At 33.8% G+C, this 27,791-nt stretch overlaps 1 pseudogene; it reads right to left on the bottom strand.

Annotated features, from left to right (window-relative positions):
- Window positions 1–2,022: 2,022 nt before the first annotated feature.
- On the bottom strand, window positions 2,023–10,233 carry LOC124989255 (TRAF family member-associated NF-kappa-B activator-like; annotated as a pseudogene).
- Between the last annotated feature and the right edge of the window lie 17,558 nt (window positions 10,234–27,791).

Below are 27,791 nucleotides of genomic sequence, written 5' to 3'. Positions count from 1 at the left end.
CCTTTTTCCTTCCTTTTTCTTTCCTCCCCTTTTTTCCCTTTCCTTTGTTCTCTACCTTCTTCCATTCATTTCTAGCAAGTTTTCATGGTAGATGTGTAGTAGACATGATACCCTTTCCACAAGGATTCATGATGAGTGCTTTAATAGTTGGTTAAAAGGAGTGCTGTGAGAACTCTTGACAGTGAAATGTCAGAGAAGGCTTCAGTCAGGGATGGCATCATCACAGAGAATGTGTGCTGGAAGCCTGCACAAGCAGCGGGTGTCATGTACTACCATTGCTCTAAGCAGAGGAAACAACCTACGCATGACCCTGGGGAAAGCTGCTTCTACTCCTCAATGAAGGACTTCATTTATATTGTCTTTTCCTTTCTGGTCATTTCCTTTATATTTGTTCTGATTGGGCTACACTGTAGGACTCTTGATAGATAAGAAAAATAGAAAAGAAAAGAAAGAGAATCCAGTGAGTACAAAAATATTACAATTTATTTCTAGACATGTTTGAGTGCAAAAATGACATTGTACTAGGTGGGGTGTGCTAATTCTGACTTTGAATATTAAAATATATACAAATGTGGAAACTCCCTGTCAATGATGCAAAATTGCTATTTAAATGTTATTCTAAAGTACTCCATCTATGTGAAAATATAGACGCATTTGCCCTGTGATTTCCTCACGTTAAAAATCATTCACATTGGTATGATTTACATCTTCATGGATGAAGTCTTCTATCTTTTCTCAATACTCTGTGATTACCTTATTTAATTTGCATTTCTAGAAATGTATGTGTGACTATTTAATGGAATCAGTTCTTTTTCAGAAAAAATAACCAATCAACCCATACTTTTATATGGCATTTCTCTTTTCATAAAACCATGAATTATAATCCTATTCAGAAGCAAATTTATAGTAGAAATGTATTTTCTGTTAAGCAGATAAAAAAATCTTTTTTGGGGGATATTTTCTTAAAACGTGTTTCCAGTGGTAATAAAAGAACACAAATAAGAACATGTTGTATCTTCTCAGTTATTGAGCACAGCTCCAGCTTTTTCCAAATTTTATTTTGTTAAATATTTAATTCGTTATAGTTTTATACAAAGTAAAAGTTAAAACAAAATGTTATTAAAAACAATCTGTAGTGTTTAACAATTCTACCAGTGATTTTTTTATTTTATTTTATTTTATTTTTAATATATATATGGGATCTCAAACTTTGGGACTCAAGAGAGTCTCCTGCCTCAGACTCCTAAGCATTAGGATTATATAGGTCTGCTTAGGAATACCTAATTCATGTAACTTCTATCTATGATTTTAACATTGGGCAACAAAAGACTTAGCATTTACTTAGATATTTATTTTGTCTAGTATTTTCTATTACAGGTTTACATAATAAGAACATCATCTATAGCATAATCTAAATTTTTCAATGAAAATGAATGAAGAAAAATCCTATAAGCCTTTGACATCACCAAATACAATATATCACATTAGAATCCCAAGCAATAAATTTAGTGTAATTTGTGATTGCAACTCAAAAGTCACATACATGATTTGAATTATGGTACTAACACTATAAACTCAAGTAAAACCAATTATAATTTGTACAGAATGATCTTTTAAAAGATAAAAGAAATTTATGAATACATCTAGAAAAAATTCAAATCACCATTAACACAATGATATGATCTTGAATTTAGTTTACAATCAAGTTTTTATAGTATTACAAATTCAATATCATTGCATGGAACTTGATATATCTATTTTCAGATGTGTCCTAAGTCTCCCCATTAAAGTGTGAATTAAAATGTCAGAGGAAATTGTTTCTGGATGTAATGGATGGTAGCAGAACTGCTTGCCAAAATTCACAGACTCGAAGTACATGTAGTCCTGAGTCTGTTCCTTACTACCACTAAGCCACTGTGCAGATGAGGAAAGAGCTTCCACAGCGCTGCTGTGGTCTTGGATAGCTTCTCCTGGGGAGCAGAGTAAGGGAAAAGGTGCATCAGATAGTGACGGGGACTGATTTCAAGTAGAACTCATTATGTTCTCTACTGGCAAATATGAAGCTCTATCCAGAGTTGTCCTGACACAAATGTTTACCAGATTTGAGCATTTTGCTTTGTCTGGTATTTTAAGGTTCAGTATAGCTGAAGCTATGGGGTCAATTTCTGAATTTCAAACAAAGTTCCTTTTGTTTTAACAAATTTTCTTGCTTATCTCTAATACTAAGTGTTTCTGGACACATTGGCTCAGATGTGGTAGGACAAAGAATTTTGGTTCCCTCTGGAATGCTATGCAAGAAAGCACTATCACTGTCCATAGATAGAGACTAGCAGAATCACTTTGCATAGGTAGAAACTTGACATTGAATTTATAAAGGAATTCAAAAGAAGTGTCTTCCTTATTTTGCCCAGTTCTCTTGGTGTAACAAACTTGATGCAAGGATCACTTCTATAGTGATCTTTGATCTGAGGCTCAAATAGTGCTTTTTGGTTATCTGTTTTATTTGTTCACTGTATATTTACAGAACACTGTGTTTTGGTTGCAGAGTCTGGTATATCAAGTTTGCTCATGCAGTCTTTTTGTGCATTTTTACTTTATGCATGTTCAGTGAACTTCTTTCAGATCCTTGAAAGTCTTCTCTTCATTGCTTGTTACATGGAATAAAGGAGTACTGAGAACACTTGGCGCAATTTCTTTCTTAGGGGAAGAATCCTCTTATCTTCTTACCTGTTTGGGTTGGGAGAAAATACAGTCTACAGGTCTGACTGATAAGAGCAGGGCATTGCAGGAGCAAGAAGGTGACAACTGGATAATTTAGTGACTAGGTCCTTCATTGAAATTGTGCTCATAGTGGAACCAACTTCCAATGGTTATGCTCTTTTTTGGCCCGAGCAGTTTATGTAATATGTCTAGATTTTTTTCAAAAGCCGTTCTCATGCTCACACAAGCTTGTTTTTATACATTTCATTTAATTCCATGTTTTTCTTGGCTGCTATGTCAAAGCTGTAATGTTTCACACCATGGTGTAGTGCCAAGATGCGATTCTACACATTGGCCACGTGGGGTGTACTGTATTTGAAGCAGCTGCATGTTCCTGTCATAGACTCTGAAAAAAGACTACATTCTTTGGCTGGATTTCCTCAGCTCCTGGAATTTAAAGTTTGAGGCAGTAGCCAGGGACAAGTCATCCATGTTTGTTACGTTACTCTTTAATATTGAGAATTTCAGGAACACAGCCTCTTTGACGCTGCATTAGTGTCTGACTGGCATTTGTGAAAAGCCTTGCAGAAGTTCAGGTGCTTCTGCAAATTGCCCTGCTCCTTACCATCTGTTGTGCGGTTATTTTTAGTTTATTAATCACTGAGACCGTGAGGGCAAAGGGACTGCAAGCTGTCTGACTGTGTTTAAACTATCAGCTACTTCTGAGTCACTTTTCCTCTCCTCTTTGGACATCACACTGGGTTATGCCTGGTGAGTCTGTTTTAGTGAAGAAATTATTTAATAGATCGATGTTAGATGAAATAGTTTATCATGACTCTTGTGAATGGGCATCGGCTGATAAGTTTGAACATAGCTCAGAGAAATAAGAATGATTCAATTTAATCGATCCCTTTCTTACAAATGTTTTTGCATGCCACTTCTGGAAACATAGAAAGTCCCTCACAACTACTGTCCTTCTGGTGAAAATATTAATTAGTAAAGAGAGTAGTGTTAGAAAATATCTGATATGTGGTAACTGTTTGGAATGGGTTAAAATTAGATGGGTAATTTCTGAGGCTAGAACAATGTAATACCTTGAGTTCAAAATGGAAAAAAAACTGTTTGTTTATTCCTTAATGAGAATCAAAACTAATTAGTATTAGTAAATTGATCAGTTTTGGTGTACAGTTGCATAAATTTCAATTCTCTTACAAATGTGTCTTACTGACATCAAAATCATGATACAGAAGGTCCCTTCACTCCCCAAATTCCCTCAAGCTGTCACTTTTTATTCATACACTTCTTTTACCCCTAAATCTTGGCAATTGCTTATTAACTCTTCATCACTACAGATTTGTATTTTGAAGAATGTTGTATAAATAGAGTCATTCAGTATGCAAACTTTTGAGAAAATTCACTTGAGATTGGTCCAAGTGGTTGAGTGTAACAACAGTGCAGTATTTTTATTTTCAATTGTGATTAATGGAATTGTGTCAATTTACTGCAATTTGTTTATTTATTCACCCTTTCAAGAATTTTCTTTTTCCATGTTTGGGTGATTATGAATAAAGTTGCTATAAACATTCATGTACAATTTTTTGTGTTTTTTGAGTTTGGAGCTTTGTTGGTTCACTTTCCCTGAACAAAGGTGAAGGAAAGAGAAAATGGAGGAAATACAAAGTATGAATGAATCTCAGAAAACTTGGAATGGACCCACCATTGACCCAGCTATCCCACTCCTCGGTTTATACCCCAAAGACTTAAAATCAACATACTACACTGATGCAACCACATCAATGCTTCAATGTTTATACAGCTCAATTCACAATACCTAAACTATAGGATCAACCTAGATGCCCTTCAGCAGATGAATGGATAAAGAAAAATGTGGTATATATATATGCAATGGAATATTACTCAGCCTTAAAGAAGAATGACATTATGACATTTGCAGGTAAAAGGATGGAACTAGAGAATATCATGCTAAGTGAAATAAGCTAATACCTACGAAATAAAGACAGAATGTTTTCTCTGAATTGGATGCTTTTCCATAGTTGAGGTGGGTACGGAAGAATGAAGGAACTTTGGATTGTGCAGAGGGGAATGAGGGGATGGGTGGGGCAGTAGGGATGGGAAGGAGGGTAGAATGAAACAGGCATTCTACCATATATACCTGTATTATTATACTACTGATATTACTCTGTATCATGTACAACCAGAGGAATGAGAAGTTATGTTCCACTTGTGTGCAATGTGTCAGAATGCATTCTACTGTCATGTATAACCAATTAGAACAAATAAAAACCTGATAAAAGACAATTATGAACTCATGCTCAGAGTTTTCAAGAAGGTATAAATTATAACTTACAATATTTTGAAATTAATTTTTCATTACAGGACTCTTCTATTTACTATGACATTGCTCTGACATAACTCCTAAGTCTTGGCTTCAGTGGGGTTATGCAAATATCTGGACTACATAGATCCCAATTGACACTGTAGGCAACATACTGATGATTAAAGAGGGAAAAATATTAGTAAGAGGCAATTCTTGGAATATTTTGTTTTAATAAGGTTTAACTGTTATCTATAGAAATGTACAAAAAGTATGAAACATTTCTTAATTTTTATCTTCTATTTTCTTTTCTAAGAATTCATTTTTTATAACACAAAATAATTGGGGAACTATTTTTCAACAGGGTTTTGTTTTCTATTTCTAAATATTAGTATTTATAATCTTATACTTTTATTTATTCTAAACAAAAGGTTGATGGTGTTTCTTAAAGAGAAATACTATTAAATTAATTTTAAAATAGAAAAGCATTGAGTGACAAAAAGAAAATGTGGTTAAAATATGGGAAAGAATGTATCATGAAGTCCAGTAAGATATCCTGTTCTGTGGAATGAATAATGATTGAGTTTATTAATTTCAAAATATTAATTTAAACTGTATGGTACAGGTATGATGTTGGACATTTGGGATACAATGGTGAGAATGAAGAAGAGTCCTCTCTCTCTCTCTCTCTTTCTCAAGTGTGAAAGTCTGATTGATACTGTCCATTCCAAGGCTTGTCATCAACATGTGGAAGAACAAAAAAGAAAATCTAAAGGTATATTGAACCGAAGTATTTGAATTGTCCTATAAACTTGAGTAACCCTGTTAGTAAATTAACGTATCCTTAGTAAAATCAGCTCAAACTGGTAAAACGTCTAACCTGTTCTTGAAGTTTCCAGTTTTAAAATATCAACAGAAAATGAGTATGAGTATGAAAGAGGCAAATAGTAACCCAGTTACCAACTTTCTATGAATTCATTGTTTTATAATTTTAAGTATAAAATAGTTGATTGACTTTTCAAAAATTTAGTAAGTAAACTCAGTCAAATTTTGAAAGAAATACGACTAATCCATAATTGTTATGAGATATTTTAAATTAAAATTAATGATCTCCAAAACCCCTCCACTTTTCTCTTTTAAATATTTTTCCCATTGGATTTTTTTTTTCAGTGCTGGGAATTGAACCCAGGTCCATATATATGCTAGGAAGCACTCTGTCATTGAGCTGCAGCACCAGTCCTTGAATTTCTTTTTCAGATGAACACACTAAAATACTTTAAATCTTTACTACTTGTCCTGTAGTTTCTACAAATTATGAGGCAAAAATATTTATTCTCTGATCAAATAACCTTGTACATCCCATGGCTTAAGAGAAATGTTTAAAAAGCAAGTTATCAACAAAGGGATAACAAAGTATTTCATTTATTTAGTCAAATAAAAATATAGAAATTCCTATTAAATTTGATTTTGGGATAAATAATATCTGATTAATTTTCTTGTGAATATATGTCCTAAGGAGTATTTGCTATATCTCTAAACATTTCTAACTATTATTCATTCCTTATCTTAAAATAAATTCCCTGGTCTTCCCATATTTTATCTTTATTATATATTTATACAATTTAATTCTTATTTTCTAATTTTTAGTACCACAGAATAAAACTCAGGTCTTCTTACATGCTAGGTAAACACTCTACACCATTGAGCTACATCCCCAGCCTTAATTTTTACTTGTAAATATAATAGTAGGGCTCAGTAAATTCATATTTTAAAAGTTAGATAGTAGATCATAATTGAAATATTATGTATAGCAACAATTAAAAATGTTTAAGATAATTGGGATAATTGATATATTTGTCTACTTTCCAAATGAAAATAGCTGTCTTACTAAGATTATTATTTACCTTTAAAATATCTCCACAAAACCAAACTATAGAACTTCCTCTCTGCTTGAGATGTAGAAAAATACAAGAGCATTTCACTTTAACAAGGAGAGTCACATATCCTACAAAATCTTCAATTACTTTTTGCCAGTTAGAGAACTGAGGTTATAAGGCAACTAAGTAAATTAATTCTCAAAACTTACAAATTCTTCAGCAGAAATGAGATATAAATTTATTTCACAGTTGGAAGAGCAAAAAGGAAGAACTAGTCTTCATGAAAGTGAATAAAAAGAATACAGTTAATATTTTAACAAAAACTTAAAGAATGGAGTGTGGGCCAGCTTGACAGTTTAAAATAGTTGGGAGTTCCAGATGTGAAGTCTGTGTAGCATGGGTGAAAATCACAGAAACAAAAGTATATACTAGTTCAACTTCTGGGTAGATTGGCAAGGGATGCCATAGAAGACCAAAATCAGAAGAGGCATACCCCTGCATTTATCTTGATCTCTACTATATTAAACATAATGAAATGCATTCAGAAACATTGACACACCCAAAAGATGAAAAGTCAACATTTTTAAGAGATAAACAATCAACACAACTAGACACAGAGATGATCCATATGTGTGAATTCTCAGAGTAGGAATTAAAAATAACCATAAATAGTGTACTAAATAATGTAGTAGGAAAGGTAAACACAACTCATGTACAGATATTCTATTTCAGGAGTGAAATGAAAACTATAAAAGTGTCACATATAAATGTGAAATATTTTTTAAAATAATATTGATGTCAAAGAGGAAAGATTCTGCTGAAAGATTTATTAGTAAACTATACTGCAGAGAGAAAAAAAATCAATACACCTGGAGTTTACTCAACAGAAATTGCTGATGTTTAAACATAAAGAGAATGTACACTTTTTAAAAAAGAACAGAGAGTCCATGGAGGGTGGGATACAAACAATATATCACATTGGAATTCAGAAATAAGAACAGGGACATGATGCAGTAGAAGAAATACGTGATGATATAATAGCTGAAAATTTCTCACCTAATAAAAAAAGGCATTTAACAACAGATCTATAGGTCTCAAAAACTCAAAGTAAGAGGGATTAAAAAAGTCTTAGAGAACATATTCAAGCTATAGGATATTAAAGATAATGAGAAAATATGAAGACAAATGAAAACATGATTATCTGAAAGGTAGGGTCTGGTGTTAATTTCATTTTGGAAAATGATGAAATGATAGTTTCAGTTTGAACAAACAAGAAATAAAATCACTTTATTCCTTAAATATTAGAAGGGTCAGTCAGAGAGGAACTAAATTTCATAAAATAAGATTTAAAAAAAGAAGTATTAGAAGCTGTGTGACTACAAATATTGAATCAGCATCAATCACAGCAGGAAGTCCTTAGACAACATCTAAATCTGGTGAATATATAAGTAGAACTTTTTTACATATATTGGGCAACCAGGAGGAAACATTTAAATAATTAAAACTAGCTATGTTTAGAAGCATATTTTTCAAGACGACAAAATTATGACTCTCATATAAGTATACAATTAAGATGTGTCAAATATTTTTTTCAACTTATATATTAAAATGGGAACTATTAAGATAGGATGATCATTTCAATGAGCATTTGAGTTACTAAATATTGCCAATAAACTTAAGAAAGAAACCTTAGAATAAAGTTGCTGGTTCAGATAGAAAACTGCTTAATGTTCTACAAGATGATAAATTATATCCATTATGGTTATCTTTTCTACCACCAAAATTAGTGGCACTCTCTATCAGAAAAAAAAAAAAAAAAAACTCTGCAAATTAGTATGTAACTGCTTTAAGTTTTGTGCTTTGATATTTGGTCTCAAGTGTCGCTTTTGGGGTACTGGTCTACACATAGGTTGAAGTGACAAAAAAGAATGCTGTTTTTAGCCATGTGCAATAGAATAGAAAATAAACAAATAAAACATTTGTTAAAATAAGATCAACTATATTTATTTGATTTTTTGGTATGTGCTGAGCACTTTGCAAAATATTTGATATATATTATATAGTTAAACTTTATCATAATCCTTTACCATAATATTACTTTTTTGCATTTTATGCATGAGAAAACTGAGTTCCAAGGAAATTAAAACACTAGGAAACTTGCATGCCCACTAAATGGCATTTCCCTATTCTGTGATTTTAATTATGCAGCAATCACACCAGAATGAGAGAAGGTAATTGTTTTAACATTATAATAAAACATACCAGGGTGTAGGATTATTCTGAAATCTGAATAATTCCTTAGGAGAATAAATAAAACTATTTCTGATTTGATGTTATTTGTGGTTAGAAATTGCCAAGAACAAATATTAAAGCAGACAACATTTAAATGCCTCAGTAAGTAAAAGGTGCAGCAGAGACCTTCCATTTGAATACCCTTACTTTTTTTTTCCATGATTTTAGCTTTGTAAGCTTATTTCAGCAGATTAGCTTTCGAAAGTTAATAATAGGATAAAATTGTTAGCATCTTCAGTTTTGTTTATTTAACCACACTTTTCTCTGCACGATTTCTCAATGTACCAAACTACCTTTTTTCTGTTGATTCCCTTTTTCAGTTACATTTTGCACTATTATCTTTAAATACCGAATATCTACTTGTTGCTAAATAGTTCTGTTTTGTTCTAACTGTAATAACTAGTGTCTTAATATAGGCGTGCTCCAGAGTATCATCATCTGTCTAGAAACAGAGTTTTTTGTTTTGTTTTGTTTTTTACCTGGAATACTATGCGAATGAGTCAAGTTCACACTATTTCAGTGTTTGTGTTTCTTCAAAGTTCATGTAAAACTATGTACAATGTGCTGCTTAGAGGCTATTACTTAGAGAACTCAATGTTACTGCTGCATGTGGAAAAGGAAACATTAGAGGAATAGTGCTGAAAGATAAATTAAATAGGTCCATAGGTGGTTTTCTTGTATTTATCTCTATGACTTGAGCTTTAGCTGAAACTCACCTCACCAACTTCACCCTGGAGGACTCTGCTTTCCAGTTGCTTGTTTCAGAAGCTGATTTCACTCTCGTAGCACACAGGCTGTACTCAGAGAGGATGTCTTCCTTGCCTCCCTTCAGTGCTCCAGTCCAGAACGTTGGTACCTGTCCATCCCACCATTGGGGCTACAATATTCTCCCTTCCTTCTTGAGGTGTCATCTCCTCCTGCCATTCTGCCACCCAGCAATGACTTCAGCTGCTGGACATTCACCTCCTCCTGAGGCCTCTGATCCATCTCTGCCGTGTTAACACTGGGGGAAACATCTAACACCCTCATTTGTGCATTCCTTGGCCTGTTTACTGCCAATACTACTTTTTTTCCAATACTCTTTGTCATTCACCCCCATGGTGACATGCTAGATTTTGTTTTCAATGTCTTTTTTGTTCCTCATTTTCTTTTTTCAGTCTTATTTTATTAAATATTATTTCTAATTTGTTTGACATTTCTTTTACAGTAGTTCTAAATTATTTTCTTAGTGGTTACTTTGCAGATTATAATTTATACCTTAATTTACATCAGTATGGCTCAGATTAAAACCAAATTAATTTCAATGTGTATAAAAACTTTGCTTGTATATATAGTGTGCCACGCCTCTATATTATTATTGCCATAAATTATGTCTTTTTATATGGTGGGACCATCTACCTCTATTAAAATTGCTGCTTCATGTAGTTTTCTTCTATATCAGATTGAAAGAGTTAAAAAAGGAATATATATTTATACTGTTCTATGTTTAGCTATATAGTCAGTTACCTTTTCCAGTGTTCTTTAATTTTCATGTGAAGATGAGTTATTGCCTAATGTTCTTTCATTTCAGTCTGAAGAACTTTCTTTAGAATTTCTTGTAGGTCAGATATGCTAGTTATAGAGTCTCTCAATTTTTCTTTATCTGGCAATGTCTTAATTTCTTTTTCATTTTTGAATGATAGATTTACTGGGTCTAAATTTCTTATTTGATAGTTGTTTTGGGTTGTAGCACTATAAATATATATTCAATCTCATTTCTTTCTGACTTGCATGGTTTCTGATTAAATCAGCTGTGGATCTTAAGGAAGATTGCTTGTATGTGACGAATTGTCTCTTATTGTTTAAAATTTCAAAATTTGGGGAATTGTCTGAAAAATTTTCCAGATTAACAAATTTGCCAAACTTACAAATTCATAATTTTGCCCAAATTGATTTTTAAATATTTTAAAACTTTATAGATTCTTATATCAGATAAAATGATTGTTACAACTTTTTGACATATATGGAAAATATAGTTGAGGTTTTCATTATGTATTTAAACATATTTTAAGTATTTTTAATTTGACTGTGTGCCTGTTTGAAGTCTTTATAAGAAGGACTCCCACATGTCTAAGTTTTTGGTGCTATAGGTATAAGCAGTGTAGATAAGAATCCTTTGATACAGTAAGTATTATGAGGGAATTAAAATTAAAGGGATATAAGTAATAGTGTCATATCACACTGGGTAATCAGAGAAAGACACTTTGAAAGGATACTATGTTAGTAAAAGCATAGATAAGGGAGAGGCAGCCAAGCAGAACTTGGAGAACTTCCTTCTGGAAGGAAAAATAATATGTTGTGTTTTCTGAGACTCCAAAGCAATAAAGAACTTGATGTGTTTTGGAGACTATAACAGGTCCTATAGAGAATGTATTTATGTTAGATACTTCGCATATGAGTTACAGTACTGTCGCCTGTGTGTTAAATGTACTGAATAAAAAACATATATTAAATATGATGTCTTCAAACAGAAATACACATAAAATGCAGTTGGTTGGTGAAAATGCTATGACCAGAGGCTCACAGGAATGTTTTTATTTTCTGCTTAGGAGTGGTTATTTAGTATTTGCTAATTTGGGGTTCCCAGTAACTTCACAGAACTACTGCACATAGTGAGATTTGATTATTCCATGACACATGTTGATGCTTACATGAAGACTTCTCTGAAAGTTTATTATCTTTGTATGCTCCCAGCCTATACTCATCTGATAGCTAGCATTTGATAAATGTTTATATTAGTGCACAGAAGGACTGTACATCACTACACATTATATTCAGTCATTAGTTCTGTTTGACTTGTGCACTTCTGATCTGAGACAGGTTTTGTTTTAGAGTGATACTTTGATAAAGGTACAACATGGAAACTAAATTACCCATCTTTATTATTTTGATTGAAAAATGATAGTGCTTATGTTTTTCTAAAATCAAGGCTATAAGTAAATTCAATGTTTATTGCATAATCCAACATGCTTTTGCTTTCATAAAACCCTTTTCTCCAAGGAAATCAGCAGATTCAAACATGTAAATATACTAGACACATGTTGATATGAGTTAAGTGATAGAAACACTTCTGAAACTGGCAGCATGAGGGACTAAATCACAACTCTGGCATCTTTTTGTGCAATATTTTCTCTCAAGTGATTGCTCTATTATTCGGAAGATTGTATTTGCATTGAAATATTTCAGTGAACTATAATAGGAAAGATTTACATATGTTTCAGACTGATGGTGAGCAGAACCTAATGAAATTAAGCATTCAGCTGATGTGAAAGACATTAGTGATTTTTTCTTATGGTTATGAGGTCCTTAACTTTTACATTTGCAGAGATGTGGCATTGATCATGTCATTATATATATGTAATATATATATGTAATATATATATAAACATATATATATATATATTTATATATATCCACATTCTTATTCTCATAAGGATAGAATGTAAAACCCTGAAGACTTTTATATGGAACTTCCTTTTTCATACCTAGAGTCAAAAAGATAGATGAACTTGTTCAGCTTAGAATAGAGAGGGGGGAAATAATTTCTCTTAAATACTCACTAACAGGGAAATTGTAAGGCAATTTCTCTATGCTTAGGTTGTCTCTAATTTTCTTTCAAAAATCATGGCTTTACCAGTGAAATTCACATTTGTAAGAAAAGTGTAGGCTGCTTAACATTGTCCTGTCACAAGGGATTTGTTAGTTTGGTCATACTTTGAAGTGAAACAATTCCTAATGCTAGCCTCTAAAATCTAAAGAAAAATTAGTACAAGGAAATATCTGACCTCATATAAAAATTATATAAAAACTAAGATTTGCCAATATATTTATTATCCCTTGCCCCAAGGTTTGTGCAAATATTTATAAAATAGTCTTCATAGTGAGAGTAATTATTGCTTAATATTTAGGTTAAACCATGTTATTTGCTAATTTTGAACAACTTTTGACTCACAAAAATGGCAATTTCATACAATTTATATAATTCAACTTAATATTGTACTATTTTCTAAACAATCAGATATTATTATTCAAAATATTATTTTGAATATTTCTGACAACAAATTTTTGCAGACATCAGTAAAGTGGTTATAAAACAGGGCTTGGTAATTTGAGCTCATTTAAAACATTGACTATTAATGCAATAATGAAAAATTCTGAGAGTTTGGGGAACTAATATTCCTAAAAATGTTGTTGACTATATGGAAGGTTTTGTATTAAGTCATTCATAAGCATAATATAATTTAATTCTCACACTAACATTTTTCATTTTGAGACAAGAAAATTAAGTCTTACTTAATCTAAGTAACTTTCCCAAAGCCAAGAAGCAAAGGAGCAGGCCTAACCCCATCTCCTCCTTCAGATCTCACCTCCTTAAATCCTGCTCCAACCTCTCTCACTTGGGGCAGGCGTTCCCCATATAACCTGTACTCTCGGGCTATTGTACATTTCTACTTGTTTGAGCCATGGATGATCCATGACTGTAAGACCCATGCGCACATTTGTGAACTCTAGAGTGATGTCTGCATATAACAAGTTCTTCTTAATTATTTGTGAAATAAATGTCTAGTATGGGAAAGCCACTATTTGATATTAGTGAATCTGTTTCAGAATGGTTGTCCTTTACTACAATGCTATAGTTTGCTTAAATTTGAGAATAACAACAAATTAAATGGTTAACTTAAGATTATATTCATGTAAGTTACATGGACTATCTCAAGTGCTGAAAGAAAGCTGACTAAAATTTATTTTTTCAAATTATAGTCAAATGGCAAATTTGTTATTTAATACCCCAAATTTCTAAAAAGGAAAATGAATCATCCTTAGGATAATCTATTTTAGTTATCTACATCATATTTCTACCTTTTACAATTAATTGTTTTCTGTTTGCTGTTAAAATACATTATAGAATACCTGCTTAGGAATATAGTAAGAAGTCTAAATTAATAATGAAAACTCCTTAATATGGGGTCCAGATTTTTTTCACAATTTACCTTATAAATAAATTATTTCATAAATTTGTACTTTGTAATATAATGAATTTAAAGTCAGCTAGACCTCAGATTTAAACTTCAAATTGTTGACTCTATTCTATTATATTAAAATAGGATAATAACAAGCTTTAAAAATCTTTTTTTAATATCTTGATTCTATTGACTCATATTTTTATGTAATACATATCAAAATAGTTGTAATCAACATTAACAACATTTTGAAATAGGTAATAACTATAAAAATATGTAATATGTTTTTATTTCCTACTGCTTTAAATTGGAAAATATAATGTTAAAAGGAAATCCTTTTATGCACAGTAGGGAGTAAAACTGCTTTTGTTTGCTGATAAAACTTCCTAAGAGAAAGCACTAAAATATGAAGCAAATATTTTTAGAAATTTTTCAGGGCATATTTTCAGTGTTTGTATGAATTTAATAAATGAAGGATGATCATAAATGATAATATTACTTCATACTTCACAAAAGAAACCTTCAAATGTATAGTCTAAATACCTCTAGTTTAATACACAGTTTTTAGCTGCAAAATAGGAAGACAAATTATGCAAAAAATGTTATCATATAAGTCCCACTTTACGCTACATTTGCATGACTCTGACTTTTAATGTTCCTGTTCTATTAATATTATATATAGTACAATACTGCCTATCCACAATTAAAGTCTCTGGCAATTACATTTATTGGAATTCCATTGAGATTCTAAACACTAACAAAGAAGACCTTTGGTAACCATCTTAGGTGCCTCAACTTCCCTGTACCCAAAATTCATGTAGGAGAAATACCTCAGTCCTGCTCTCATATCTTACTTATGTATATTTTAACCTTAGGTTTAATAACTTGACAATTTACTTTCCAAGGTTACAAAAAATTTGAAATAATTTTAGAAGCTGAGACAAGAATTGCCATTGTCAGGTGCACTGAAAGCAAACTGATGATGGATGTGAGAGGAACTACAAAGAATTCAGACCTAAACCGAAATCCAGAGTAATACCTTCAACCACCCAACAGCAAAGAAGTAAGCAATAGTAGCAAATAGAACCTCAGAAAAGTCCTTTAGGATCATTAGTTTAGGAAAAGGCATCTGTGTTTTAATTAGTTCTGGCAACTATTTCTCTATAATAACTGATGTTTATAATCATAACACAAAATGTCAAACATGTTTTAAATAAGGTTAAAATGAATGGATGTATTCTAATTGTTTGAATAATAAATAATATTCGTACATGAAAGAGTTACCAGGAACTCTGGAATTCTTAATCAGCCAAAAGCTATTTTATAATGACTTCCTATAATCATAAAATAACCTTCCAGTGACCATTTAGTGTGGTGCATGAAGTGGGACAAAAATAGAAAAGAACCCATTATTTATTTGATGTCTATTCTAGATCTGTACTCTGTTAGATTTAAATATGCTACTTTATTTAATGAAAATATTTTTCTTAACATTTTTGCAGGGAATTGCTAAAGGAAATTAGAAGGCTAAAGAAAACAACAGACACATGTCATAGAAAGTGCCACAAAGGGTCTGGAAGAGTGAGGCACTCTGGGCTTTTTCACTAGAGCAAGGGAAGTGAGATGACCAAGAGAAACTGAGCTGAGGGTCAAAATCAAACAGCCATGGGAATCTCAGGCTGGATCCATCTTGAGGTCTCTCATAAGAAAAGATCTAAGTTCTGAAAGGAAAAGATCTATGTGAAGCAGAAGCTAACCTTTTTTTTTTTTTAATTTTTTAAAATTGTCATTAAATTATTGTTTTAAGGAAGAGTGGAATCCTTCAGGATGTAGTTAGCTTGGGACATTCTTTTCCCTAAAGGAGTATTTCTGTTTTGGGTGGGGCGTTAGTCACTGTTAGGTTGCTGTAACAAATACCTCAGATAATCAAGTTGAAGAGGAATGTTCTATTTTAGCTCATAGGTTTGGAGATTTCAGTCTTTGGTCAGTTATCTAATTCCTTTTGAACCTGTGGTGAGGCCATGTGATGGAGAACATGAGGAGGAGGACCCTGGTCACCACATGATGGTCAGGACATCAAAAAGAGAGAAAGAAGAGCGGCCAGGGTCCCAATGTCCACCAACGCACACCCACAGTGATCTACACACTTCTCATGAGGTCCCACCTTCTAAGGTTCCACCAACTTCCATTAGCAACATGGACTGGCCATTAAGACCTTAACCTGTGGTCCTTTAGGGAACGCTTGTTCGAACCTAGGAGGCAGATACCTTCTGATGTGTGAATTGACTAGTGCAACCCAAACTTTGCCAACAGGAAAGTCCCTTGGTGAATGTTAATAAGCTTGATGATAAAAAAGTAAACTTTGTTTTCCCTTGTGAAACACACACACACACACAAATAAATACACACATGCAAGACAAGTGTTTTTGGCTGTTGTTTTTGTTCTTCTTTTTAGGATTTTTTTCCTTTTTTGCAGGGTTTTTTCAAGATTATATTACACTATTGGATACTGAGAATCTCCTAAATGAAGATGAAAGATAATAACACCCATTTATATTAAGTCCTTTCTATGTATCCAGTGCTGTACTAAGCAGTTTTAATTTATTGTTTAATTTTATACATAAAGTAAGTTTTATCAACATTTTATAAATAAAGAAACAAACAAATAAAAATGGAAAGGTTAAATAGCTTTTCCAGAGTCATGAATTGTTGGGACAGAGTCTGGTGTCTGACCCCACAGTCTTGCATAACAGTATCTTACATTTATTTGAATAGTATCATTTTGTTAACATAAAATCATCAACACTTCCAAAAAAAACTGAGTGTGGAAAAACATTTTAGAACTATCTGGACTAGATAGTGGGTAAGTCCAGATCAGAAACTATATTCTCTTCATCTTTGTATTTCCAGTACTGCAGATAAGCCCTACCACTCAATATGTAGTTAAATTACCATAATATAATCATAAATGCCATAATTTAGAAAATTATTTGGGGCAACAGAACTCTAGTAGGAATATGGACTGGTTAAGAATGACAATATGCTAAATATGAATTGATTCTCAGAAGAGGTTGTTGTGCCTATATGAGAGAATGGAAAAGTCCATTTTTTTAAAATTCATCATTGAAAAATCATGGTATAGGAAAGGTTTTTAAATAGTTTAAAATATATATTATGCTGTTTAGCTGTTTACTACATGCTTAAAAGGTATAAGATTCATTGGACAATCATTTATATACTCAGAAAGGAATGAAATTTTTATTACTACCAGAGTTTTTTATCTGCACGAACTAGAACAGGCTAACCTATCTCACAAATAGATCCCAATATGTATTATCATAAATTATATAAAATTTTCTCATTTTACTAGTTGTACTGAATTAGGAAAAATATTGGATCATTCTGGTTTATTCCGTTCTTCAGGGACAAAGAGGATAGTGTCTCTGCCCTCCTTAACAGGTGTCTTCCACAGTTACTCTGGGGGTCTTTTCCATGATAGACTGCCAATAACAAGATGGAGCAGAAAGAGGACTACCAGGTCAGGGGGTTTTATGGGTCAGAACTTTACATGGCACAATTAGTTTCATTCACATTCCAGTGGCTAGAACTCAATGGTAGTAAGGACACACTTAATTTAATAATACTTGGAAATGTAGAGTGTGGATTGGCATCTTCCTCTTAGTCTCAAATCTTGCATATTTGAGAAGAAGCATATATTTTTAGTGGACTTCTAGTCATAGTGTTTCTGTTATATAAACTTAATTCCAGTTCACACGTTGGTTAGCCACCAATGGAAACAATTTGCTTCCAGATCCTGATTCAGTGGTATAAAATAAAATAAAATTGAAAAGAAAGGAAATCATGAACATCAAGAATCTAGTCAGAATATGGCCACTAGGCCTGTCTTTTTGAAGTTCAATACAAAGACATTGGCTGCAAGTACATTCTTCAACTTATGATGGTTTGACTATGATTTTTTTTACTTTATGATTTGAAAAAGTGATATGTATTTTGTATAAACTGTGCTTTGGAGTTTTAATTTTGATCTTCTTCCTGACTAGTGACATGTGCCTTGATACTGTGTCAAAGGCTGGGCAACTGCAGTGAGTGAGAGCTCTCAGCTAGCCATCACAAGAAGAAACAGCTGATTCTCCATATTGTACTGTGTTGCTTGCTTCAGTGTTTGTGGGGACCCATTTATGACCAGAAATTAAAACCAGGCTTGGTGAGCTGTCAGACACGGAAATCTGACTTTCAGGAACTGGCAATCATGAAGAGATTGTTCCAGATCACCTGAAGTGGGTGATGTCCATGCAGTGGTTCATCGCTGGAAATTTGCAGGTTCTACTGTTAAAGCAAATGACTTCCTTAACTCCATCCAATCCTGCTCCTCACAGAAGAAGCTCCTCCTGGTTCCCCTTTTACCTGTACAACTATGAATAAAGGGAAGGTGGCCTCCCCCCATCTTTGATAGAGCCAGATCTTAGCATGGTTCAATTCATCACTCTTTGATTTAAAAAAGATAATTATCTCCTGTAGTTATTCTATTAAATAAGTTTCTTAGTGATTATCTACAGCAGGCTCATCCCCCGACAGAAAGCCTTTCCCTTACCCAAGCTGGATGTGGAAGAAACCTGATAGATGTTTGGTAATTTAGTTGTGTTAAATGAATTTTTCACTTATGATAGCTTCTACATCATTATTTTTTTAGAACACAGTCCCATCATAATTAGTAGAGGAACATCTATACGGAATAATTCTGCTTTTGACATTAACTATGACTGCTATTGAATGGAAAGAGGTACAATTTTTAAGCAAAAAACAAATTGGAAAAAAGGGAAAAATAAAATATTTTAAAGAGACACCAAAATTAACAGAACTTGTCTAGGATTTCCAGTGGTCACTCACATGGTATTTTCAGTATTTCAAATTATCATAATTTGTAAAAGCTAAGTCTATGAAGGTTTCTACAATTAGATTGTGCTTGGTTGCAAATTTCTGTGTGTTATACAGGAATCAGACCTGAAATAGAGGTTCCAGCATCTTATAGCTGCCTCATAGGAAATACAATCTCCCAGCCACTACAGTAAAGAAGGGGGGAGATGGGCTACTCACAAGTAAGCTTTCACTTTCTGAACTTAGAAGTGATGTGCTTCAATGTCTTGCACATTTTATTGTTCCAAAAAAGTCACATGGCTACACTTAACTCTAGGAAGCTGGAAAACAGAGAATAATTGTTGGGCATCTTTTGTGAATGTCCCAGTTTCCAGGGACATATGCCCAGGGACTAGTAGATTTATTCACTTACCTAAAAAGTAGACCAAGCTCATATTATTGGCCATAATTTAGAACTGTATCCAAATACTGTTACAGAATAGAGAATACCATATTTTTTAGAACCAAATACCACTGGAGAGTGGATAATGAATTCATGTCTAGCTCATGTTAAGATAGTGAAACTTCCAGTATTTAAGCAAGAAATAATTATTCATTTATCAACAAATAGAACTTCAGAAATGCTCTTTAGCACAAGACATTGTGCTCAGCTAAAACTTAAGTGAATTAAGGTTGTCAAAACTTAGAAAAACAGCTTTATGCAGTGCAGTGTGGTTAATATCCAGAGGGTCCTTGTGGCACTTGCACTTGAAGTTATACATGAGATTTTGCGTGTGTGTGTGGTGTGTGTGTGTGTGTGTGTTTCTGGGGAAAATTATTATTCCTCAGGAAACTAGTGAATATTAAAGAGTACAAATCACTGATCTTAAGCAATATTTATTTGTTAAATGAAGAAACATGAATAATTACAAGTGCTATTTAAATAAGAACTCCATGAAATGTGAATGATACAAAATTTAACAATATTTTAGAGTTATGTAGACTCTAAGGGACCTCTTAGAATGTTTTAGCACATAAACTGTGAACTGTTTTTTAATTTGTTCTAATTAGTTATACATGACAGTAGGATGCATTTTGACACATCATACATAAATGGAGTATAACTCCTCATTTGTCTGGTTGTACATGATGTAGAGTTACACAGGTCATGTTAATCATATATGCATATAGGGTAATAGTGTTCAATTCATTCTACTATCATTCTGACCCCTATGCCCTCCCCTCCCTTCACTCCCCTCTGTCTAGTCCAAGATACCTCTGTTCATCCCCCCTCCCCTTATTGTGAATTAGCATTTGCATATCAGAGAAAACAGTCAACCTTTGGTTCTTTGGGATTGGCTTATTTTGTTTAGCATAATATTCTCCAATTCATCAATTACTGGCAAATGCCATAATTTCACTCATCTTTAAGGCTGAGTAATATTCCATTGTGTATATATACCATAGTTTCTTTATCCATTCTTCTGTTGAAAGGCACCTAGGTTGCTTCCATAGCTTAGCTATTGTGAATTGAGCTGCTATACATATTGATGTGACTGTGTCACTATAGTATACTGATTTCAAGTCCTTTGGGTATAAACCTAGGAGTGGGTGACTGGGTCAAATGGTGGTTGCATTCCAAGTTTTTTTAGGAATCTCCATACTGATTTCCATAGTGGTTGCACCAATTTGCAATCAAAACTACATTAAGATTCCATCTCACTCCAGTCAGAATGATAATCAACAAGAATATAAGCAACAATAAATTTAGTGAGGATATGGAGGAAATGGTACACTCATACATTGCTGAAGGGCACTTTTGATGTGTTTTGTCTTCTGATACATAAGAAAAAAGCAAGGCCCCAGTGATTTAATTACCATGTGAAAAAGGGAATCAGAAGAGATCCACAGGGAGCAAAATGGTTAAGATATGTGGAAGTTTAAAACTTTACAATGTTACCCAGTCTATAAGGGGAAAGTACTAAAAATACATTCAAGACTCTGAGCAACAAATTCGCAAAAAAGGAAGTCCATTCTTCTGTCACCATTTATCATGGAGCAGTTCTGGAAAGCATTCCCTTGGCAGCGTTTTAAAGGAATGGTCAGAAAGCCCTTAGTGGATGAATGGATAGTTTTAAAGACTTCAGGAAACCTTGGATAAAAGGATTAGCTGGCACTAGGGACTAGCCCCCAACTTTCCTGTGGAATAATGCACCTGGGCTTGAAATCTGAGGCTTTTTCCAGGATTTTTTTTTTTTTTTTTTGCCTCCTCCCTTCTTCACTGTCACAAGCTGAAGGAAACAGCCTAGGCTTTTAGGCACTTCGTTGTTACTGCATAAATTTGGGTCTAAGATTCAGTTCATATGTTCCTAGGAACAATGGTAATTTCAGAAGTATAGCCAACAAATTAGACATGTTTACATTAAAAGGACCTTATTTCCTTATTTACTATGATTCACCTTATTCGCTATAATTGTACTGTATAAACCCATGTCTGGGTGGTCGTTGTATATGGTTCAGATTAGTTAGTTCATGGGATTCAAAATACTCTGAAGCTGAGATTTCAATTGCTTGTAGTTTAATGGCTTTATTACTGTTCTGCTTCATTTTCACTTTGCTTTTCTTAGCAGGTGTCAACTTAAGAATTATCTTGATAAAATATTCGGTTAAGTTTATTCAGTTCAATTTTGCAAACATCTACTGTGTGTCTGTGTGTGTCATGTGCGACAGGCTGTGGGAATTTCCGGGTGAGTAAGATTGTGCCTTCACACTGCTCTCAGTGGATAGTGCTTCAAACGCTGCAGTGAAACACAGAGAGGTTGGGGAAAACTTGAAGGAAATGAGTTCAGAAGAAGAAGGAATACATACAAAGTTCTATAGAGGAGGATTTTTCTGAGGAAGAGGGGTTTTTCCCACTTTTTATTAGTTCATTTTAGTTACACATAATATTAGGGTTCATTTTGACATAATTATACTAGCATGGAATATAAGATGCTCTAATTCAGTCCCCAGTACTTCCATTCCCCTTCTCCTCTTTCCTCCCCAATTCCCTTCCCTCTACTTATCTTTCTTCTATTTATTTACATTTTTTTTCTTTTAATGAGTGACTTGTGGGTATACATAAAGGTGAGATTCACTGTGATATATTCATATATGTACAAAGAAGAGTTTGGTCAGATTCATTTCACTTTTTCCCTTTTCCAGTTCCTCCCTCTCCCCCTCAATCCTCTTCTTCCTTTCTGCTGATCTCTCTTATATTTTTCATGGAATTCCTCCTCATCACTTTCTCTCTTTTCCTTCCTTCCTTCCTTCCTTCCTTCCTTCCTTCCTTCCTTCCTTCCTTCCTTCCTTCCTTCCTTCCCTCCTCCCTCCCTTCTCCTTATTTTGGTCTAGCTTCCAAGGAAGAGTTTTGAAGGCTATGGTGAGTTGGAAGGTAAAGGTGAGCAATGGAGAGAAGGCGTTACACACAGAAAGAACAGCAACGCGTGAGAAAACAGAGTGCACTCAAAGTGAGGTAGAAATCTTAGCAGATTATGAGTGCAGTGCATACAGTGGGTGAATACAAGAATGAAAACTGAGCCAGACAGAGCCAGCTCCTGAACAATGTACCTGAAGGAACAAGGTATTCACATTCAAGTTCTAGAGCTATTGTACTGGGTGAGAATGTAGATGGTAAAGAGATAGAGTAAGAATGGAGGCAGGATGCAGGCTCAGGAGGTTCTGCAATGGTCCAAAAGTGATTCTGGTGCCTTCCTGATGGAGAACGGAGAAGGGCTTTTAGAGATCTTAGGAAGTAAGTAGGCAGGGCATTATCACTTTTGTGAAAAAGATGATGAATTACAGGCAAGAGAACTATGACTTCCAGGTTTCTGTCTTAGGTGATTTGGTTTCATTAAATATGAAAGGCAATATAATCTGGTAAATAACACGTTTTGGAAGTGTCTGACAAATTCTCTTTCATAATAAATAGAATATAGCATACCTGACAGATTCTGTATTATGGAAATATGGTTAAGATTTTTATTTTTGACTGGGTATGGTGGTACAGGCCTATAATCCTAGCAGCTTGGGAGGCTGAGGCAGGAGGATCATGAGCTCAAAGTCAGCCTCAGCAACAGTGAGGCACTAAGGAACTAAGTGAGACCCTGTCTCTAAATCAAATACAAAATAGGGCTGGGGATGTGACTCAGTGGTTGAGTGCCCCTGATATCAATCTCTGGAACCAAAAAATATATATATATATTATTTTGGTAAAAATAGAAAACTCAAAACTAAACATTCATGAACAAATTATTTCAATGTTGGACTCTCGACAGGCCCTGCTTTTCCAGGGGCTCTGGTATAAGAATATGCTGCCGGTATTTTGTAAGAGTGATGCAAGGTTCTTTTTAGTGTAGAAATTTCCAGAAAATAATTTTGAATTAAAAAACACCTTATTTCAGCTCTTTTGATTTGAGAGTATACTATATTCTTCTGCCCTTCTTATCACTCAGAATTTTCTCCATTCAGACACATGTTCTCAATTCAGACAGATCAATAGGAATGAACAATGGGAAGATGTTTAGTTCTGCTAATATCTTGCATTTTCTAAATGACAATCTCAGTCTTTCTCCTTGTTAATGTGCCCCCATACACCCCGTGTTAGGGGTTGGATAACCAAGAGAAATTTGCTAATTCAGCCCTCAAGAGATTTTGGGGTGGTCCTTTGATAACAGTGATTTTTATGATAAAGTTATCTTCATTTTGAATTTTTACCAAGTACCTCACTGATTGACACAAGGCCTGGATCTGATGAAATGAGTCCAGCAATTTGGCAGACAGTTGTATTGTTTGCTGAGTAGCTTGCTGTGAGTTGCGTGTCCCTTTGGGTCTTCCTCTTTCCCCATTCTTACCATGTCCAGGATTCCCACTAAATGTTGTGCTTCTGATTCAGCTATAATTTTATAGCTATATTCAGCTATAATTTTATAATTTTGGAGTTTAAAAAAAATTTGAATTATATGTTAGCACGAGGCAATTAATGCTAGACGAGATTTTATACTCCAAATCTGATCATAAACCTCTGGAATATAAAATAAAATAGAATCAGGGAAAGAAAACATATTAGATGTCTACCTTTAGTTATTTTTTTTGTAAAGTTATGCTTTTCTTTTATATTTTGCAGATGTAAGTAACAACTTATTCAGATTCATAGCATTCACTTTTTAAAATTATTAGTAGTCTAACATGGCTAGAATACATTTTATTTTTCAAATAATTCATGAACTAGATAAGGAGATAAAACCATATGTGACTGATATGACTTTTTTCCATTGAAATAATCTCATTTATACAGCTTCCATACTAAAGTTAATAATAGCATTAAGTGACTTTTGATCATGATTTTAAAATTTAAATTTCTAAATTGTGTAGGAATACAGTTCAATTTCACAGTGTATTTTTTTTTGTTGTTGCTGTTTAATCTCTTTTAGATAAATTTGGTAATTACTGATGCCTAGACTTGTAAATTATTCAAGTGTAATGTACTTTGGAATTTCTCAGAAAATTTCCAAAGATTAAAGTAAAATGATGAAAATATTAAACCAAATGAGATCATGCAGTGCCTTTGAAAAAATATTGAGTAGCCTTTTTACACTCATAAAGACTATATCATAAGAACCCCACATGGCCCCAAAGTGAAGAAATGTGAAGATGTAGTATTAGATCATAACTACATACTGTACTACTATAATAATTCTGTATCTACTTCCTGTTGCTGTTGTGGCGGACTCAAGTGCAAGAGGTATCCACTTAAAACTCATTGTGACACTCTTCATGGACTATGAGCAGCTCTTTTCTCCAGGTTGTGAGTCACAGTTGAGTGAAATCTCATGGTTCTTGTGCATTTTTTACTTTATATAACATATGCAACACAAAATTTATGTTACTTAACTATTTATCTTATTGAAAAGTCTTCTGGTCAATGGCAGACTATGAGTAGCTAAGTCTTGGGGAATCAAAAGTTATTCTCAAATTTTTGACTTCTTGGAGTGTTGTTATTCAAGGGCCCAGCAAGAGAAGGAGGGCTGCATTAGCATGTCAAGATAAGGAGGGCTTTTGAGGTACAGCTGGAGGGGATGCCTAGGTGGGAGAGGGCTGGTAAGGAAGGGTACTGAATCTGGTCAGAGACTTGCATTTTAGGTAGAGTCTTAATATAATAATACTATTACATTTTTGTTTTTATTGTTTTCTTTAAATATAATTCATGTGTTTAACTGAAGAAATGGAAAATGCAGAAACTAGAAAGAAATTGAAATATGGTATAGGGTAAAGGAAACAGGCCCTGAGCCCTGACATAGGAATGTCTGCATGAACTTGTGCAAGTCCAGATCTCTGAGCCTGTTGTGGTTCTGAGGCAGCTGGAGGTTTCTCCAAGTGTGAAGTCAGGGAAGGATAAGAAGGGAACAGGATTGGGGAAGCTGTGAAAATAAACATGAGCAACTATCCTTGTCAACTCTTGTGCATGAACTTGACATTTTTGAAAACATTGTGAATTAAGAATAAGTAGAACAGTCCACCATAGAATGAGTACTCATTGTCTGAAACATTGAGGTTTTCAAAATTGTCAAGAAATAAGCTGAATTAAGATTGCAGGCTGTCTCTCTATAAAGAATACAACATGCCCTTGTGCAGCTTTCTGGAGGACTGAAACATATGGAAGCTAGATTTCCTCCAGTGTGCTGTGTGTTTTGTGAGAGAGGAGTACAGACCAGAGGCCACCTCTGTAGTTTTAGGTAGTTTATACTGGGCTTCCTTTTATTCCCCACACAGTGCTTCAGTTCTTTCACAAAACTCCACCCTGTTCTTCCTCTAGCCGCAGGACTCTGTTGACCCATTCATTTCTTTATTCCCATGGAGTCCTAAATTACTCTTCTTCCATGAGCACTCTGGTAGTTTCCAGTATCCTCAACCTCACCTTTCCCACAAATAATTATAGACGTTTAGGAACACACATTATTTGTCAGTGTAAAATATTTAAAACAAAAATAAAGCAAAGAGAACAGAATTTTAACCAGGAGAGCTAAAGCACAGTGACGTTGCCTCCACATGTTTTTCCCTCTGTGGAGGTGGTTACCCTTCTGCAAGGGTAGATGGACCATCTCAGATGTGCTGGATTGCACTTAGTGTACTGAAGACCTATCTCGAGTAACAGCTTATGTCCTTCTGGCCATCCACCCTCCCAACACCTCTGCTAGGTCTGGGATGATATGACACACAGACACAGTCTCTGTCCTCCTTGAATCTGGAGGTGGAGGGGAAGATAGATTTAATGAAGTCTTCATGAAAATGCAAAATTCAAGTATGCTCAATGATACATGGGAAAGATATGGGGACAATGATTAAGTTAGTGCTGATGTTGCAAGGACATTTTCTTCCCCCATAGCACCTAATTTTAAAGCAAGGAAGTGAATCAGCACACTGACTCTAGTCGAATTTGACATTTCAAATGAGAAGAAATACAGTAAATAATAAGTGAAGATTACTTCTGTTATGACCCACACATCTCTGGTGTGCTACTTAATAACTTTGAAACTTCCCTTTAGTTTCATTACAAGTGACTTTCTGCCAAAATCACTTGGAATTGCTATCACTAGTCATCTGATGTTTACTTGGGTTTCTCTATAATCTCAATCTACTTGCCTTGGGGAAATCTCACATCTTACCTGAAAAATATCATCTGGCACATAAGTGAAGACCTTCATTTATGTTCAAAACCTGGAGACTGAACATTCAATCATAACCTTATGATCATAAGTACACAGTGTACATAGTAAAAGGAGTCATTGAATACTTCAGTTTTGATAAATGTGTTTCTCAGTTCCTATGGTCTGGTCACGCCTGTGGTAGGGCAACCCAGCAATCTGAGTCAAACCATGCCCTCAAATTATACACCGGAATTCCCTAAAATTCAACTGTAGCTATTTATGTGCTCATTGCTATTACTATAGCAAAATATCCTTTAGTTTAATGGAGGTATTCGTAGGGTTTCATTTGTCTTCATTTATTATTGAATATTCAAAAACATTTTAATACTATTAATATTTCATTCCTCACTTCTTTGGTTGATATCTAGTGTATAACTACCAGTTTTTATAAGTTACACAATAGTTAAGTTTTATGAATAGATAAGAAAGCAGCAAAGGGCATTTAAAAGGTAAAAAGGCAGTCATTTTCAGAGCTATGCAACATATACTATTTTCTTGTAAGCTTTTTCCTGTGCTTCTGTCAATTAATTTTATCTATATTTTTACAGGAAAACATTTATTCTCACTCCATGATTATTAGGAAACTCTCACATTAGGTGTCTAGTACCAACTTGTTTTTTAATTATCACTTTTAGTTTTAACTTTCTTTGCATACTCTTGGGCAAACACATTCTCTCTGAATTTCAAATTTCTTGTCTAAAAATGAGAATAAGGATAACTCCTTTGAATACTTCAAAGGTGTATAGTGAAGATCAACTAAAATGACATTTGTAAAATAATTTTGTAATCTATGAAATGCTATGCAAATGTATTTTTATTTGACTAATCTCATTTCTACTATTTTCAATAGGAAAGATGATCTTGGATAGAAAAAGTTTTTAGACTATGTTGTCATATCTAAGATAAGTGATTTTTAGCTTTAGGCTGTTTGAAAGATGTGGGGTGGGGACCTGGGTAGAAAGAGAAT

The sequence above is a fragment of the Sciurus carolinensis genome, chromosome 7 (genome assembly GCF_902686445.1).
Source record: "Sciurus carolinensis chromosome 7, mSciCar1.2, whole genome shotgun sequence".
Taxonomy (NCBI): domain Eukaryota; kingdom Metazoa; phylum Chordata; class Mammalia; order Rodentia; family Sciuridae; genus Sciurus; species Sciurus carolinensis.
This window is presented reverse-complemented; position numbering and strand designations above follow the sequence as displayed.